The sequence below is a fragment of the Halyomorpha halys genome, unplaced genomic scaffold (genome assembly GCF_000696795.3).
Source record: "Halyomorpha halys isolate HHAL.00 unplaced genomic scaffold, Hhal_1.1 Scaffold588.1, whole genome shotgun sequence".
In the NCBI taxonomy this organism is placed as follows: Eukaryota; Metazoa; Arthropoda; class Insecta; order Hemiptera; family Pentatomidae; genus Halyomorpha; species Halyomorpha halys.
Window position 1 is genome coordinate 297,965 of NW_027110173.1, and position 7,676 is coordinate 305,640.

Below are 7,676 nucleotides of genomic sequence, written 5' to 3' on the forward strand. Positions count from 1 at the left end.
CTAAAAATTTTGAAAAAAAAAAAACAGCTAGTGTTGATTTATAATTTCACCTGTTATTCTTATAATAACGGAATTCGTTCCCCCTAAGAATGGTTGTAATCCCATATTCTTACTCCCTCCCATCATTTCTCCTCATTCTCTTTCTCTCTTAATTTTTCTTAAAACAAATTTTTATTACATAAATATACAATGTACAATATTCATATTTATCATATTGTTTTGGGATACCCTATTATACAATATAATGATTGATACAAACACAATATCCTTGATACTATTTACATTTTACTCTATTTTACATTTTGGTAAAACAAACCGAAGGGGGAATAAAACCAAAGCATTATTGAATTAAAATAAAATACGTAGCATTGAATACAAAAAAATACATATCATTGATTTATATTTACATTAAAACGTCTGTTGAACAGATTCGATACTTAGGACTTCATCTCGACAAGAGACTTCCTTGGAATCCACACACAAGACTGAAACGACAAGAAACTGCTCGTAGATTCTGATTGCTACAACACTTACTTGACAAACGCTCTAAACTTCCTATTCATTACAAAAAATTAGTATACAATACGATAATCTGACCAATTTGGACATATGGAATTGAGCTCTGGGGCTCCACCAAACCTTCAAATTCCTCCCTCATCCAATCCTTACAATCCAAAATCCTACGTAAAATCCTTGATATTATTACGTTACAAATAAACTCATTCACAAAGACCTTAACATCCCATTCATTGCAGAATTGGCCCAAAACAGATATGCGTCTTTTCATTCCAAACTCCTTAACCATCCTAACCCATTAATTCTTAGTCTTTCATCTTTAACAAAAATAAATTTAATAAATTAATAAATTAAAAAAATATATTTACATTAATATATGTTTTGTTCTTTTGTGTTTATATCTATGGGTTTTAGTTTTAATGCAATTTCCAATTGTTGTGATTAGAGGATAAAACGATTGGGGCAAGACTGGAAGAAATTAAATGTCAGTTTATATATGTAATCCTGTATAGTATATGTATTTAATTCAGTGTGAAGTTTAGATATTCTAGTGTTTTATGGGTATTTAGTAACAATTCTGAGGCATTTGATGTGGAATAGTTGAATTTTTATTATATTGGTTGAACTGGCTCAAAGAACCAAGGTTAGAATGGGTCTTAGTACCCCACTTTGCATATTATCAATTTATTTCTACTGGATAATTTTGATTTTTTATTAAAGTATGGATACGTTTTACGTAAAATTTTTTCTAATTTCCACTCTCAACTTAATAATAATTCATTTATGCCCCAATTTCTTGAGTCATTCTTATAGTTATGAATATTTGAAATTTTCTATGAAGATAGCTTTGAAATGAAAACGGAGCAGGGACTATAAAGTACCCGCAATACACGCCCGAATTTTATTATATAGCTCTGCCCAACGTTTAAACGATGAACCCACATTGGCTGTTGTAATAATTTTACAATAATAATATCCGCATAGTATAGTTAAAAAATTGTCACCAGCTTACTTTATCAATTTGGAATTTATAAAGTGAGAAAAATTGTTAATAGCGCTTCATAATTACCTTAACATAGGTTGAAACCTTAAAAAAAGTTCCAATAACTTTCATCCAATCTAAAAAATTCATATCTATAAAAAAAACATTTTTTCTTTATTAAATAATCAGAGGCATTAAAATTCAATAAAGATGTTTTCTACTATAGATAAATAAATATTAAATATTACCACTTCCTAGGTTAAGCTATAAAGCAATTATATAAGTGGCGCATAAGAGCCATCTGCTCAAGTAGCGACAATCAGGTGAGGCACACCTCTGCAATTACAGAGCCATTGTGCTAGCCAGACTGAACCTCATCAATTACCACCGATACGCCTCTTACCTTCTACTAACCACCAACCGCCCTGTTTCTCCTTCCTATTTATGGACGAAACAAGCTATGTCTCTGTTTGTCCGAACAATAAGTCGTTTGTATTCATCAGGGCCTATGACCTAGGTCCTTTTAGGAATTGGGTTGTTCCCAATTTGGTTACAAATTGCTGTTATCTAGAACAAGATACCTTTGACAGATAAAATTTGACACCTAAGGTAGTATTGTTGCCATTATTTTTTTTCATTCCAGTCTCCTGACTCCTAAAATAATGTGTCACTCACTTGCAATCGATTCCATCGTCCCCAAATTATAATCACTAACCTGTGAGCTCAACTCTTCCGCAGCTATCATGTGATATTGTTTAGTTCGAATGTTAATCCTCATAATGATTGACATATTTTATTAGTCCCGCATTACCCAACTTCTACCAGTATCCCTTATCCCAGAAATGGCAAAAAAGGAAAACGAAGAAGTAAAGAAAAGAAGTATGAAATCTCCCTACAAATTATGATGTAATATTATATTAATCTTCTATAAGAACAAACTTGATCTATTTCCGTTAATAAAATTACTTTCAAGGCTTTGAATAACTTATTATCTTATGGCACCTTAATTAATTTGTTCTTCTTTTCAAAGTTCCTTAAAATTCGTTCTCAGAATAACTATCCGATTGTCCTTCACTGTTTTTGTTCTCATCAGATGCTATAGGTCATAAAAATTATATAAATTTGATTAATAAGTTTTCTCCGTGATCTACCGCACGATAGGGCCCTGGTAACTTGAAGCTTGATTAGGACGCCGCCACAAATTAGTCGACATCCGTTGCGGCTAACCACGGTCTTGTAAGACGTCTCTTCAGCTGACCGCGACAAGCGATAACCTAGTATCGTCTTACGGTGTCCCATAGACGTCTCGACAGCTCTTAAGCTTACCTTTAATCTTCAATTAATTCTGTTTTTATCTCCGTGGTTTTCTTGTTTATTAATAGTATTATCAGTAGCGGAACTACTAGTGTCTTTAGTACCGCACAGATGTTCTATTTTCTTATTATTCTCTTTAAAAATTATTTTCCTTCAACAAATCAAGCCAATAATGCAGTTACAAGGAACTACTAAGGGAACACAAGTACGTAAGTTAAAGTCTAATGTATACCCTGAAATTGAGAAATTTTCTTGCAGAGCCAGGAATGCACGGATATGAACCAGGTGGGTTCAGGTTTGAAGCCGCTGTAATCCCAGTTGGAATGCCTATGTACAAAAATGTGACTTATTGAACAATTTCTGACACCAGAGAAAATAACTAATTTATCTTGAACAAACGAGATTCAGCACACTTGAAAATTTTAATATTTCAGTCCATCCTTTCTGGGTCGAAGTACTTAAGCAGTTCTATAATATCAACTTGAAACGAGAACTTCAAACAAAAATCGTTTGTGGCGCTAATTATGCAAATTGGACCACTGTGAGTCATACAAAATTAGAATTAAATATTTTAATTGGCTTTAAGTTTTTATCGCATGAGTTCCTACAAATTCGTGTTGCCAATATTTCTAATTCTAACTTAATCCCTCAAGCTTTCTTATCCTCATATTAAATTCCATTTTGAGATGGAGACATTAGCCTAGTTGATGAATATTTTTCTTGAAAGTAAATCGTCAGACATTTCTTCAGTCAATAAATAACAACTAACAAGAAAATTAAGAACAACTAAGGTTTCAATCCAATCTCGACCTGTTACGTAAACAGTTAGCTGATGTAACATTATTGTAATAGGCAATAATAAAAGGTTTTTCTGTAGGGAGTATCATTTCTTTTTGTTCTAAATGTATATAAACAATTTCAACTTCAGTTAATGATTAAAACCATTTGAATTGTCCTATTTCATTTAGTTAAAGGAAGAATTATTTCACTTTGAAAAAGTCGTACGAAAAAAAAATATATATCAACAGTGTTCCTACCTTAAACTTAAATATAGAAATGATATTTAATATCATAATATAAAGTTCGGTTTAAAAGTGCTTTCAGACTAATTGTTATTTGTTATGAGAATAAGACCTAGCTGACATCAAAGGTCATTTAATGTTAAATTAACTCAGTATAGTCTAATTAAAACCGTTCTTGAGAAAATCGAAAAAGCCGTTTTCGGCTTACATAATTAATTTTAGTTTCGTACGACTAAGACCCTGAATAGGGGCCTGGCATCATCACACACACCATCCGTCCACCACAACACTGCGACTTTTGCCTCGCCACTCTTTTTGTCCAGGATCCTCAGAGGTTTCTGGTCCGGTATCGTCATTGCAGTACGACCAGCCCAATCGAGCCGTTTAACCTTTATAACTCTTACAACTTCGGGAGGTTTTTACAATCCCACTAACTTTTTTATAGTCCGGATCCTCCATAAAACATTACTATTAAAAAATATAAATATTTTTATTTTAAATAAGCTGTTCAAATCAAAGAACATTAGCTTCCTTTGTTTTTTTTTCTGTTGGTGTCCAATATTCTGAACCGAAGGTCAACACGGGACTGACCAGTATCTTATAGATGTTAATATACTATACATGAAAATACTAGAGATTTTATTCATAGATATTCGAAAACAACTTATAAAGCACAATGGGATGGAAGCTACCTATTGTGGTCGAATTCGAAGTAAGATGTTTGAATGAAGTGAATGTGCTGGCAAGAGTTGGAGACAGTAGGGGTGATTCTTCGAAACTCTTTTGTTCTTCTCGAAGTTAGTGAAGGCAATGTCTTTAATCCCTGACAGAGAGGGGACACCAAAAGTTTTTCTTTTTACGGTTGTGTAGCTGACAGAACTCAACCCGCAAGCCAAACTCCACAGCTTACTTGAACAACTGAGCCTCCATTGACAAAGAATGGATTTATTGTTTCATTTTAATTATAAAGGCCATTCATGGGAAATTTCATGAATCATTAAATAAAATAGTCTATTATTCACTAGTTAAATTCAACGTACCCACATGTCCTAAAGAAAATTACATCCGATGTTAAAATCATTATAGTATTTTAGAAGTTCGTAGTATAATTAAAGAAAATGCATATTTAAGTAAAATACAAAAACGATATTAATAAAAATTATTGTGGGATCACCGGGAGTGAAAAGGTTGATTTGCTGGCCTGCCTTGCTATAAAGGCAGCTAAATCGCACCAACATCAACCAGCAAAGATGTTATTTCTTGGATCAGAGAAATTGGATGGCAAGAGTGACAAGACCACTGGTTCATCACGAGGGACAAGTTAAGAATGATCCAGCAAGAAATTTGAATATACGCTGGAGAGATGTGGTTCTTCGCCCACGGTCATCAAATGAAAAAATAAAATGCACTAATGTGTCGCTACTGCGGAAACGATCTCACCGTTAGGCACATTCTCACTGAATTTATTGCTCACGAATCACACCGGACCTCTTCGGATTTTCAGGAGATGTTGAGAGAAGATCCCATAACAACGACATAACTTATTCATTTTTTAAATTATTAATATCTATGATAATATATCGTCTATGTAATTCCAATGTGCATAAGTAGATGCATTATTTAACATTGTTATTTACTAGATCAATTGTAATTTAGCTTTCTTACTTTATAATTGTAACTTTGTAAAATGTAAATTGTAATTGTAAATTTGTACTTGTAACTTTCTCACTTTGTAATTGTAACTTTGTCAATCATGATCTACTAGCTCTGTCAATTTTTAAATTCCGTTTAAATGATATATTTAAATTAAAATAAATAAATAAACAATAGAAATTATACATGGAAATGAACTGTCTAACTTTTTCATTGGTGAAAATATTGTTTTATAAATACGGGATTTCTAATAAAACATAAAAACTCATCCTTAATTGTATGTTTCATCCAATCCTCCATTTCAGAAGTTGTAATTTCTATTTACGAACTACAGGCTACTTTACAATGCGCGCCTTTGTTTATCTTTATTATTCAGTTGTCTTAGGGGGCCCTCGGTTCCGTTATTATAATCAGATTTATTAATGCGTTTACGAATTACGAATTATCGTTATTTTTGTAGTTTTATTTGAAGTGGGGATCGTTTATTATGTTTTAGGTGGTCTTAATTTTGTTTGTTTCATCGGATTTTCGATTGCGCCTGCCTTTTTCGGTTAATTGTTACTTCTGGGCCCTGTTTCATAATAAAGTACAAACTAATATGTATAATAGTAACTTGTACTTTAGTACTTTTTAACTCCTGTGTTATCACTAATTGCCCTCCCTATTATGAAAAAAAAAGTATTAATGCAATTACCACGTTGTTTCTATACTTTTACTATGAACTAATACTATTAGCTTTCATTATGAAACAGAGCCCTGGAGTTATCTTCAATATATTTTATATATCAATACTATTTTAGGTTTTAAAGGGTCTAGATTGAATTACAATTGATTTGGAAAGGACATTGATTTGGAAATTACATTTGAAATGTAAAAAGTTACAATTGATTTCGAAAGGGTTACATTTGAAATGGAAAAAGTTACAACTGAAATGGAAAAAGTTATATTTGATATGAAAAAGTTTTTGGTTGACTTAGAAATGCTATGTAATACTGCCCCGAGAAATATATCTTTCAGATAGACATGATGAATTGATTATAATTCTATCTCTCATTGCTGTTCTAATATCCATAAGCTATTCAATTCTCATTTTCATGGCTACCTCAGAGCAACATTTTTACATCCTAATACATATTAACTCTCAGGACAAATGTTTTTACTACATTCAGGTCTTACTTTAAAGCATCAAAAATTATTTCAATTGGTTTTTTTATAGTGTTAGGATATTTCAGAATATCTCTAAGAGTTTAAAAAACATGGTCCTTGACAAATTTAACTTCAAAACAAAAACTGAAAACAGAGAAATATTAAATTTATTAATGTTTCCCAGTCCTGAGATTCTAAATGTGAAGTTATCTACCACTTTCTCACTTATTACTGTTCCACAAGACCGGAAAAAAACAAAACTGGTCGTATGTACGTTACTGAAATAAGTACTATTTTCGTGGTTTATGTAGACAGTGTCCTTTCATCTTTGTATTTTATTATTATTAATTAGAACTATTAATTAACTAACTTAACAAAATACAGAATTTTTCATTTTTATATTTTTTGAGATGATTATTTTGCTGAAAATTGTCCGTTATTTGAGAATCATCCGTATAGAACGTAACGCAATACATCAAGGTCATTGCAAAATAATATGTTTTATTTTTTATGGACTCTTTAACTCACAATGTAAGAGGCGAGGAGATGCAAAAGTGAAACCAAATTTGAAAAATGTTCAGGATAGAAAAATAAGCTTAATTTGAAAACTCATCATTTTCTAAAGCTCGATCCTGATATTGTGCGTAAAATTAGGTTGAATATAGAACAGAGAGCTTATGCATGAGTTTAATTAGGGGATAAATTTTGGAACCATGCAAACATTTTGATTTATTGAAAAAATCAAATTTAGAATTACTCTTTTCATATCATCACGCATCACATAAAAATGCCTTTTCAGTGACACATTTTAGACAATCCATGCAAAACAATCAAAATTCATCAACTTATATATTAAACTTTCTGTTACAAACGGAAATCCAAAAATCAGAAGGAAAATGTTTCTAAAAATTTCGTAATCCACTTGTTTAGTTGATGTTCTTTCAGAAGCAATATATTTTACATACACCACACTAACATTTTTAAAAACAAAAAAAATGCATTGACGCAAAATCCGCCTTCAATTGACGTAAGTCCTCGATAAT